Raw genomic sequence first — 12,564 nt, 5'->3', positions numbered from 1 at the left:
AAGCAGGCTACTTGGTTAGTGGTCCATTGATGAATTAAGTCGAGAGGAACAGGCTCGACTATTCCATGATGGATTTCCTGGGATAGAATGGTTTTTTCTGTTTCTTTTCTCTTCTCCTCTGCCTGAGCTCTTTGCATTGTTTTCATTTCTATAAAGAAAGGATAAATTTGTTTTTGTTACTGTAACAATCCTATTAACGTGGTGAAATTTTTTATTTGGGTTTTCATTTTGTATACTACCATGTTTTACAGAAACAAAACCTGTAATGAAATAAACAAAATGGGTACGGGTACTTTATTTGGGTTTGAAATAAACAAAACGGGTTGGGTGAAATAAAGTGACGGGTCGGATCCGGTGATTAATTTAATCTGGGTGTAATTATAGGGGGAAGTGGGTTGGGCCATTGTGATTGTGACACGTGGCAGACCGTGTAACTTAAGGGTATATTTGGCCCATAGTATAACGGTAAGGGCACAATTGACCCAATAGTATAACGAAGGGTATAAATAAACTATTTTTGAAAGTTTAGGGATATATTTGGCTCATTGTATAACGGTAAGGGCACAATTGACCCAATAGTATAACGAAGGGTATAAATAAACTATTTTCGAAAGTTCAGGGGTAATTTTGGCCCGTTTCCGTTCCTGAAAAATGTGTTCTTGAAAAATAAGTGAATTTCTACTTATTTTCTCATGTTCATTTGGGTAGTGGAAAAGGGCAATTCTGCGAATTGCCCTTCTTTTGGGGTGGTCTTTAAATTTTGCCTTTCGACTAAAACCCAAGGGTTCCAGGTTCGAACCCTCACTCAGTCAAAAATTTAAAAAATTTCGCAAAGCGTGTAGTTTAAAATTCGCTATGCACCCAACAACATACACTTGTTAAAGATTACAAAAGTTATGCGCCGTCCCCAAAGATACTTATGCCTTATGGGCGGACTTGCATAAGATGCGGGTCTAGCATAACTTTGGTAATTCCTTCACAAGTTTATGCCGAGTTCAAAGATACTTATGGGCAAACTTAATGGGCAAACTTTTAGTTAAGCCAACTAAAAAGTCTTTTCCTAGTTATGCCTTATAGGCAGATTTTTAGTTAAAGCATAACTAAAAGTATGCCCCATAAGGCATAACTTTTCCTTAAGACATAGACTTTGTATTATAAGGCAAATTTTTAGTTATACCTTAAGGAAAAGTTTCGCCTTATGGGGCATACTTTTAGTTATGCCTTATGAGGCATACTTTTAGTTGTGTCTTAACTAAAAGTCTGCCCCATAAGGCAGAACTAGGAAAATACTTTTAGTTAAGGCTTAACTAAAAGTTTGCCTATTAAAAGTTTGCCCATAAGTATGCTAGACCCGGCGTAAACTTGTTAAGGAATTACCAAAGTTATGCCGAACCCGTTATACTTATGCCAAGTCTGCCCATAAAGCATGAGTATGCCGGGTCCGGCATAACTTTGGTAATTCCTTAATAAGTGTATGCCGGGTCCGGCATACACGAGACCCAAACCTTGCCTTGCAATTTTTTTTTTTTTAATCTATGCTTGAGCGGGAGTTCGAACCCAGAACCTCATAATTTCTGCATGAACGCTCAAGGTTGCAACCCGAAGGGCAAAAATTAAAGACCACAGAATATGAGGGGCATAATTTAAAGACCACAAATATGAGGGGCAAAATTTAAAGACCACCCCAAAAGAAGGGCAATCCGCGCAAAAAAATGAGTGGAAAATAAGGGAATTTCTTACTTATTTTTTCATGTTCATTTGGTTGGTAGAAAATATTTTCCGGAAAATACTCACCCAAGCCCCACCAACTCCACCCCAACCCCTATCCCCATCTCAACCCTCCACCAACCCCTCCCCCCCCCCCTCCGTTTATTTTTTTTTTTTTTTGGATTTTCTACACCACCACATGCCCCTCCCCCCGCGTGGACCCACACCACACCAACCTACACCCCAATTTTTAAGTTTTTACTTTTCTTTCGGGTTTTTACACCCCCCACCCCAAATTAAAAAAAAAAAAAAAAAATTTTCAAAACTTTAAAAAGAAAATTAATTGGGGTGGTGGGGTGTCGGGGGGGGGTCGTGAAAAAATAAAAAAACTTTTAAAACCTTTTTTAAGAAAAAAGAAAAAAAAATTGGGGGGAGAGGGGTGTCCATGCTGAGGGGGGGGGGGATGTGTTGGTGAAAACCGGAAGAAGAAAAATTAAAAAAAAAAAATTAGGGGGAGGGGTGGGGTGGGGGGAGGGTCATGCATTGGTCATGAGTGGCTGTTTGGTAGTTGGGGGGTGCAAAAAAAAAAAAAAAAACATAAAAAAAAATCTTTATTTTACAAACATTTTTTTTAGGGGGGGGTTGGGTCGCGGTGTGGGGGGGGGTGAGGTTAGGGTGGGGGTGGGGTGATGGGAGTGGTTGGGGGTTTGATTTATTTTTAATAAAATCAAACCAAATATTATCAGGGTTTTAAGAACTTAAAATCAAAATAAATCAACTCCAAATAACTATTGATTTATTTAATTGATTTGCGATCTGGATCGATTTAATTTTAACCAAATTGTGATCATTTCTAAATTGCTGACTCGTGAAGATTTGGGAGACCCTTATAATTTTTATTTTTTTTTGGGGTCAAGCACCCTTATAAATTAACAGGTTTTCAATTTCTAATTAGAAGGGAAATAAAGAATTGAAGAGGAAAATTCAATTTTCTTTTCACAAAGGAAAAAAAAAGAAAGAGAAATTATAGAGTATTTGGGGAAGGAGAGTAGAAAGAGAGAAGTCACAAAAAAGAAAGTAGAGAAGAGAATAGGGGCGTGGTCAGAGAGAGTGATGCTGGAGGATGGGGTCCACACCTCCATGTGTCAAACAACAGCTACCCTCACTCAAGTATAGTGTGCCTCGCACACCATAATTTTTTTTTTTTTTTTAAATTCAGACAAATTTTTTTTAAATTTTTTGAAATAAAATGTACACATTTAAAATTATAAAAAAAGTACTATAAGTCACAATAATTGACGATTCCAAATTTTTAAAAGGCTTATGAAAAAATTACAGAACCATCCCCCTGTATTAATGTTTGTAAAAAACTCTTTCGGCTGAGCTTTGTAGTATATTATTATTAAATTCGGCGTCACTTAAAAAAACGGAGGCTAAAGGCAACAAACATTATTGATTGCAGGACAGTGATGCTTGGCAACCCTGCACGCTTCTACCCAAGCAAATGAACAAGGCTACAGGATAGATGTTTTTGAAAGCTTAAGAATATATCAAGACCTCAACATTGTTTTACCTTTCCAGGGATGTTTTTGCAAGCTTAAGGATATGTTATCAGGAACCCCCATCCCCCTGTATTATTGTCCAATGTTTGTAATTGTAATGGGACATTGTTCCCTCCAACGGCTGAGCTTTGTAGTATATTATTATTATTATTATTATTATTATTATTATTATTATTATTATTATTATTATTATTATTATTATTATTATTATTATTATCTCTATTTTACTATTAAAAAACACACATGTACTTCTATAGCAGATATTCCGCACATCTATGAAGGAAAAGGTTTTGAAATGATCTTGCACAACCCTTGCACTTATCTTTGGGTTACTAGAATGGAAGAAAGTAACTATGGATGTTTTATCTTATGTGACTGGTACTAGGTGCCGTAGCCATGCAAAAGAACAGCATTTCACGCTGACTCTTGCTCAGCTGGGTTATAATACCAACTTTGTTTCGATTTGGATTAGTATTTTAACCAATTTCTCATAAGGATTGGTTTCATATATAAGTTCAAAACCATCGTGCAGTAGAAATGACCAAAAACAATTGCACAAGATGGGCAAAGCCAGCACACACTTTCTAGTAGAGTAGCGTCTCATTTGCACATCTCAAAAATCGTCAGGATAATCTAATGTATGATACCTTTGTTGTTTTTGGTTCCTTGTCTTATGCCACCTTGATTAATCGATAACAGACTTGCCATTATTTTTTGTAATAACTATGGATTACATTAGTCCCATTCACATTCAAGCAAAGGCAGGACAGTGAATTGCAACACCCCATGACACAACATCTCTAAGTCTGGCTAGCCCGAGAAAGCAAATTATAACAGCGCCTTGTCAACTTGGTAGCCAAGTGAGTATATACGTTGGAATCAAAGTTTGATGTTATTATTTTCTCGAGTAAACTCCAATCTTCAACAAATAGAAAATAATCCATCTACCACATCTCAATCCAAATTAAGTTAAGAGGTAAGCTATATCTCACTGGTTAACTGCTTAACCAGATGGGCATATTTGAGCATCCTTGACAAGGTTAGCCTGTTGACACATCAATCGCCATATGCGTAAGGCTTCAGACAAGATGCACCGAGACATCAAATGAGTAATTAGCTAAAGGAAAAAAAATTCATTGGAAAACTCAGGAATCAAAACTAACATAAATCGATAACCTGTTTTAGAAAGGTTGAAAAATAAGAGGAATCTATAACACTTTTATCTAATGAAGGAAACGAACAACACAAACACCGTCCAGGATGATCACTACAATGGCAACTAAATAGTAGGAGTAACTTGCTAAAGCTAACCATTTTATCTCCTGTCAAGAGAAGCCAACTCCTCAATATATCATCTCACGACAAAAACTTCTCAAAAAACCATTAGAGACTTCTCTCTTAAGGTAAAGGTTTTATCCCTAAATCTGTAACAGATGCAGCTGAAACACTCAGCTTTTATCTCCTTTCAAGAGAAGCCCGCATCAATCATCTAACGAGAAATACTTCTGTAAAAGCTCTACAGAATCCGGTTCAATGCTATAAGTAATTGAGCTCGTACAGCAGACAATAGATTGCTCTAACTTGACCACAATCAACGAGGTTAAGTTCCATACAGACTAAATAACTCCAACAGAGAAGCTTTCAGAGAATTCAATTCTAGTAACTGAACGTCACATTGGATATATTCCACATATTTGTGAAGGAAAACATTTCAAATTATCTTGCACAAAACTTGCAGTTATCTTTGGATTACAAGGATGGAAGAAAGAAACATAAGCAAAGAGACATGTGGATGTCTTATGAGAATGGTACTAGGTGCAGTAGCCCTTGTAAATTTCCAATTTTTTTAGATTTGGAAGGGAAGAGGAAGGGAAAGAAAGTTAACATTTTTCACTTCCCCTTTTTGTCGGGGTAGGGGGTTTAAGTATGCTGGCAACTAATTTATTCTCAATAGTTAGTCCAATACATGGACCATTTGCTTCAAAAACTATAGAATCTGAAAACTATTTCACTATTTAACTTCTTAACCAGATAGGTATTTTTGATCCATCTTTGAAGAAGGATGCTTCAGACAAGATACAACGAGACATCAAATGAGTAATTACCAAAAGGAGAAAATTTTCTTTGAAAAAATTAAGAACCAAAATTAACAGAAATCAGTAACTTTTATCTGATGAAGGAAAAGAACAAGACAAACACCATTCAGCATGGCAACTAAAGGTTCTAGCAGGAGTACTTGCTAAAAGCTAACCATTTTATCTCCTCACAAGAAAAGCCTACTCCTTAACAAATCATCTCACAATGAAAACTTCGTATTAAAACTTTAGAGACTTGTCTAAAGCTAAAGGTTTTATCCCTAAAGTTGTAACCAGATACAGATGAAATAGTTATATCTTTCTCTCAAGAGAAGCAAACATCAATCATCTAACGACAGGTACTTCAGCTAAAGGTTATAGGGGTTGTTTGGTTGGTGGGGTAAGGGATAACAATCTTGGGATAAAATGAGAGATTATTTTATGCCGCGTTATGGGTATTAAATAGTTCCAAGAACCATTTTATTATCCCATTTAGAGGTAGCATAGCTAATCGCACGGGATATCCTTGTCCATCCCATCCTACGACCTTGGAAAATCCAGTTCAACATTGTAAAAGCTAATTAAGCAATCAAGCTCCTACAACAGGCAATAAATAGCTCTAACCTGACCATAAATCATAATCAACTAGTCTAATTTTCTGTACAGACTAACTCCAAAAGAGAATCTTACCCAAGATTCAATTCTAATCATCAAATATCACATTGGATATACATGTTAGGTTCTAAAAAGTAACTTTTCCGAACATTAGATCTATTATTTAATAAATCCAAAGATTTACCATACTAATGAAACTGGAGTAGAAGAAAAATTGCCAAAGCTATCAAAATGAACTCCGATAAAAACTTCAAAATGTATCATCAAAAGAAAGTGATCAACAAACTCAAGTTTTTCATCAATAACTGACAAATTTAAGGACAATATAAGATCCAAAACCCTAGAACAAAAGTAATAAAAGGCCACGAACAAGTCGAAAAATATGACTACTTGGATCTCTGTCTCATCTTTCGGCGCTTCCTCTTTAACCTCCTCATTCTCTTCTTCTTCCACTGTAATATTATCCACACAATATAATTTATTAATCGATAAAAGAAGGGAGATTTTCAAAAATACAGAGCCCAACATAAAATATTTAGCTTAGATACTTAATATTTTAAAATTAAAATTTAGATATTAAAACTATACTACAAATACTATAAGTTGCATTTTTTCTCATGTCAATATGATGAGAAATACATTATAAAATATAGATCAAAGTTCAGAGGATTAGCATTAATAGCAATGAAATAATAAGAAAACAATATTAATCGTGCCACATGGCCCAATATACAATATTATACAACATTATACATAATGTATCAACCTTGTATAATAGCGTATAAAAAGTGTTTATGCGCAAATATAGGCTAAACCGATTAAAAAACTCGGAATATGGGCTACGTGGTATAAATATTTTTTCCCTGTAGACATAGAGCGTAATTTTCCCATAAAAGTGAATAATAGTGTATAAAAGGTGTTTATACATGGCGTAAAGGTTTTCTCCCAATATACATAGAGCGTAATTTTCCCATACATACAAAAATTGAATTATCAGTTATGCTAATCAAAAACCTTAATTAATGTGACGAAAATAGAAGCAATAAGGGATGATTTAATTTAAATGTTGTGAAAAAAACGTACCTTAGCTCTCATGGTGACAGAGAAAGTGAATGTGCGCTACCCTTTTCGGGAAAAACCCTAACCCTAACCCTAATCCTAGAGGATAATGGGGCAGGGGTTTCAGTCTATTTAATACTAGGCTGAGGGCCTGGGCCAAGAATACCAGGGATTTCTTATTGGGCTTTTTCATTTTTTTGCGCCCATTTCCTTCAAAGGGGCTGATTTTTAATTTTTGTCCCTCAATTGATGGTCTTTAATTTTTGTCCTTCGCTTAAAAATATGGACAAAAATATTTTGAGGTTCTGGGTTCAACGCCGGTACAAAAACAATTTCGTAAGGCAAGGATTTGCGCCTTATGAGGCAAATTTAGTTATGCCTTATAAGGCAGAATTTGTTCGCAAGGCAATTTTCTTTTTTTTTTTTTTTTTTTTTTTTTTTTTTTTTTTTTACACTCTGCTGGGATTCTACAGAAATTAGGCCTTAAGGCCTAAATTTTGTTCGAGTAGGCCTAATTTGCCATGAAATTCTGCCTTGCGATTTTTTTTTTTTTTTTAAAAATAGGTATTAAAAATTATACAAAAAGTACTATAAGTTGAACTTCTTCTCATATTAATTGATGGAAAAATATACTTTAAAATATTATTCAAAGTTTACATAGTTTAAATCTCGAAAAGCAGAAAGTGCCAAAATAAATTGGGATAAAGGGAGTAATTGCTTTGATGACTCAAAATTTTCATAAAATACTCTTTAATCCTCTGTGCAATGCTAGATATCTGATGATGTACACAGGGGCGGATTCAAGATTTTCATCCAGGGTGTTCGGAAAAAAAGAAAGCTAAATATACACTATAATTTTTTGCCGAGGGTGTTCGAAAGTTAATATATGCACATAAATACAGAAAATTTACCCTATATATACACTGTAATTTTTTGCCGAGGGTGTTCGGGTGAACACCCTAGGTTGGCTGTGCATCCGCCCCTGGATGTACACTGTTGTTTACCAAAGTTGTGATAGTGTTCTCTCCGTGTGATGGTGCTTATAGAAATTCGATGCCATATTCAGTTAGGATACACTGTTAAGAGTTGATGAAATATAGTTTGGCATAACACATAAACAAGCTCTTAAACTTGGACTCAGCTGGCAAGTGTGCCCTCCAACTTTGGGTGTGCACAAGTAGGCACCTCAACTTGTATAAAGTTGAACACGTAAACACAAATGCTGATGTGGCACTGCATAGTTTCCATATACAAAGTTGGCTATGTAATACTAGTAGGAAGTATTAGTTTCTCGTGAACGTGACAATGTTGAAGAGAACAGAAGAGTGACTAGGAATCTCAGAGAATGAAGTTCTTAAAGTTCCATGTATTTTCTTGTATCAAAATGAATAGGAAAGACTCAAAAATATATGGATAGCATTCAAGAGAGAATTGGGACCTGACTCTTTTATTTATCAGTATACACATATGATGAATGTAGTAAGGGAAACATTGGCACTTAGATACTAAATAAAACGCCACTTCCAGGGTTATGCATATTGATCTTGGCGTTATTTATTCTGCAGTTTATTTAGAACAAAGCAATTCAAGTGACGCACAGGCAGCAACACATGTAAAATAAACTCATCATTTATGGGTTTAAGGATCACATTGTTGAAAACCAAAGCAAGCATCTCTCCATATGCTTATCAAACCATTTCTTCACTAGCTCGTAAAACCACAGAAGTGTGATAGTGTTTACTGCCCCTACTATGTATCCCGCAGCCCCAAAAATGAACTTCCAATCATCATCTGAGTCTGCTTGAGGAGTTGGTGACAGCGGCAACTCAGAGTCACTGCTTTTGCAATCTTCAAGAGGAAACCCGCATAGGCCTCTATTTCCTTCAAAGGAATCTGCTGAGAATGTTTGGAATTGATTAGTCGATGGGATTTTGCCGAACAAATTGTTGAACGATAAGTTCAAAGCTGCTATGAATGTGAGACTTGCAAGCTCTGCGGGGATTTCTCCCGATAGCTGGTTCCGGGAGAGGTCAAGTGATTCAAGCATTTTTACCTTCCCAATTGATTTTGGAATTGGTCCCTCAAGGGCATTGTGTGTGACAGGTTCAGAACATAAAGCGAGCTGAGATTCCCTAGAATATCTGGGATCACTCCGTGAAATCTATTTGAAGAGAAATCAATAGATGTGTAGACTCTGAGAATTTTCACAAGCTTCATCTCCATCCTTTTGATGGTTATTGTCACTGCGTTCTGATAATATAGGTTTACTCTGTAGAACTTAAACCGGATCTGATTGTTTACTGGCTCCATGTAATCGTCTGCAACCATCATTCCTTTCCAATTCAGAAAGCATTCTGCACTCAATTCACGATTAAATTTGTTGGAGGCTATATCTATGATTTGGAGATTTTGCCAGCTATGACTGGTTGGATCACACTGAAAATTTCCATAAAATCCATCGGAGCGCAGTACTAGGACTCGAAGACTGGGTGAGTTCTTCAACACGAAGGGGAAACTATCAACAAGTCTGTTATTTCCGACATTCAGGACTTCTAACAACTCACAGTTTAACCAGCGACTTTGGCATCCTCCCTTGTAACTTATTCTCACTCAGGTCTAAAGTTTGTAGAGCACAACCAATTGGAAATGAATCTGGTATAACACCATAGAGACTATTGTTCCCTAGATTCAGAACTCCAAGATTTGTACTCTATTCCAGTAGACATGGTGGTATTGTGCCTCTCAAGGCATTGTTCGAGAAATCAAGAACTTGAAGGTAGCTGGCATTGCATATGGATTCAGGTATCCTTCCAGTGAGCCTATTATTTGTAAATGAGAAGAAAGCACCAAGAGAAATGTTAATATTTAGTGGGATGCAATTGTTGAAATTATTGCTCGAGCAATCCAAATATGGGATGGACCAAAAAGGTTGAATTGGTAGTTCACCCTTTAGCTTGTTGGAATGCAAGTCAAGGATTACAAGAGCGTTCTGAACATTGTAAGGTTGTTCCAGGTGCTCTAGTTGATTGTTGGAAGGATTCAGGTAACGGAGAGCTCCATCACCAATTTCCCAAATCCAATTTGGTATTGCCCCATGAATTTGGTTGTCTGAAAGGTCTAGAACTGTCAACCTGGACTGACTTTTAAGATCAAGAAACTTTTGCAACCGACAAGAAGCTAGTCCCAATTCGATCAACTGAGGAGAAGTGAATGAGGTTGAATTCCTGCTACTAATTGTGTCAATTGTGAAGTTATTATAAGAAAGATCTAGTGTAGTAAGATGACTGAGCCTCCCAATCACGTCAAGTGATACTATCCCGCTAAAGAAGTTGGAAGAAAGTGTGAGGATCTTAAGCCTCCCAACTTCAAATACGGATTCAGGAATTGAACCATTCAGATGGTTGTTGCTCAAATTAATTGTATCCAGCAGAGAGGAGGATGCATTGTGAAATTCGTTTACTTGGCCAAGAAATTGATTTTTGAAAAGGAAAAGCTTCTCCAAGGAGGGCAGTTCAAAGATATATGCAGGAAGGGTCCCGTTGAGTGAGTTGACTGCTAAATTTATGTAGACAAGCTGTGAGAGTCCTTTGAAATGAGCTGGAGATAGGACACCAGTTAGATGATTCTGAGAGAGGTCTAAGTGTGTGAGTTTCTTGGACTGCTGGAGATATGGGATAGAACCAGTGAAGCTGTTAAAGGAGAAATCTAAGTAAACAAGTTCTGTAAGATTTTCCATTGTGGAAGGTATTGATCCTCCGAAACTGCAATTGGAGAGCTCCAACTTGGACAAGTTCTGAAGGTTCGAAATGGATTCTGGTAATGAACCAGAGAAGTTTGTGTAGCTTAGTGATATCGTCCTCAAAGATCCGTTTTGAGGAAAATTTGGAATATTGCCACGAAGAAATCCATTATATGACAAGTTCAAAATCTGTAGAACCTGTAACTGAAAGATCTTTCCAGGAAATTCTCCCTGCAGATTACATGCTGCGAAAGTCAACGTAGTCAAGTTCAAGAAATTGGCAAAGTATTCTGGAACTGTGGTAGAGAGATTGTTATGGTCAAGACGGATGACAGAAAGAAAGTGAAGCTTGGAAAGTGAATCATCAATGGGGCCAGAAATTTTACAACTACGCAAGCTCAAAACATTCAAGTTAGGCAAATATGAAGATAAAGATTGACACCACTCACTACTTTGAGCTGAAAGATCAACACCATCAAGGTAAAGCTCTCTAAGCTCTGTAAAGTTCTCAATGACATATCTCAAATTGGGATTTTCAAGTTTTAGTGGCTGGATTATATCGGTGTTAGTAGAGAGATCAAGAGTAAGTAGCCTTTTTAATCTTGATAATGTCATGGGAATTTCCCCAACAAAACCAGCATTTGATAAATTCAGGTACTTCAAGTTCGTTAAGTTGGATATACCAGCTGGTATTTCAACGTTGAACATGTTGTAAGCCAAATTTAAATTCTCAAGATACTGAAGACTGAAGAGAGCACTTGAATTCTCAATTCCACTAGAAATTGTCTCATTATCCAGTTCCAAGACAATCACATGACCAGTGCTATCACATCTCACCCCCTTCCAGTTGCAACAGTCACTTGTTTTTTGGTTCCAACGTGCCAACTTGGTTGACAGACTAGAGTTATATTTGAGGCTTCCCTTCAACTGCAGAAGCAACGATTTCTGACAGTCAAGGCATTGAGAGGAAACCAAGAAAATCTCGTTGCCTGATAAGATTTGCAACAACAGTATCAAGAAAAGCCATAGGAAGTGTAGAGTTCTCATTTTTATGTAACTTGTATGGGCTGATGACTAAAGTCTAGGAGGAAATTTTAAAAGGAGAAGGTGAACATTACATATACAGGAGCGACATAGTCAAAAGGGAAAATAAGAACATGACGCGTTTGTTTGTATTTTAGTGTTTGTACAGATATCATTGTTTCATTCTACTTGTTTGATGTCAGCCTATTTGTTTATTCCTTGGATGACTTTGAAGCTACACTTGTATATATTTTTCTATGTGAAAAGATTTACTAAAACATTGACCTTTTGCATGTGTTTAAATTTATGATTGAGGGGTTCCTATTCTGTGACTGTGACAGGGACTGAGCTTGGCTATTTTTTCATTTTCTTGTTATTCATGGCTGAAATTTCCATATCTGAATCAATGAATCCATGCATCTCTTTCTCGTTCTTCATCTCTTCTTCTTTTTGTCTGTTTTAGGGATATAAGTATCATGTAATTTGTAAGAACCTCAAAAGTGTGAATGAGCTAGCGCTAAAGATAATAGAATTTAACTTGTACACATGCTAAAACTTTTTGCCGTATCATTGTATTTTAACATGTCGTATGTTGTTCTAACGCACGCGTAAAGATACGTGGTCGTACGAGAATATGGGCGAGCGTTCCGTATCGATCCCACGAGAGACTTAGATTCTAACGTTGCCTAATTCAAATTCGGATAAAACTATTCAAGAAAGTGAAAATCAAGATGTTTATTGTACTAAACTAAAGCCGAAAAGTAAACAATTTGTGATGGGTGTT

General features: G+C 36.5%; 1 long non-coding RNA gene and 1 pseudogene across 1 annotated transcript; both read right to left on the bottom strand.

Moving 5' to 3' along the window:
- Positions 1-6,183: 6,183 nt before the first annotated feature.
- On the bottom strand, positions 6,184-7,133 carry LOC132058435 (uncharacterized). Its single transcript, XR_009415305.1, has 2 exons — positions 7,043-7,133; positions 6,184-6,411 (listed from the first exon to the last, which is right to left on the bottom strand). It is a non-coding gene; the product is annotated as an uncharacterized LOC132058435 (long non-coding RNA).
- A 1,358-nt stretch (positions 7,134-8,491) lies between these two features.
- Positions 8,492-11,804, bottom strand: LOC132058434 (receptor-like protein 19; annotated as a pseudogene).
- Between the last annotated feature and the right edge of the window lie 760 nt (positions 11,805-12,564).

This window comes from Lycium ferocissimum, chromosome 5 (assembly GCF_029784015.1).
Source record: "Lycium ferocissimum isolate CSIRO_LF1 chromosome 5, AGI_CSIRO_Lferr_CH_V1, whole genome shotgun sequence".
Taxonomy (NCBI): Eukaryota; Viridiplantae; Streptophyta; class Magnoliopsida; order Solanales; family Solanaceae; genus Lycium; species Lycium ferocissimum.
Note: the sequence above shows the minus strand (reverse complement) of the source record. Positions and strands in the feature narration are given on the sequence as shown.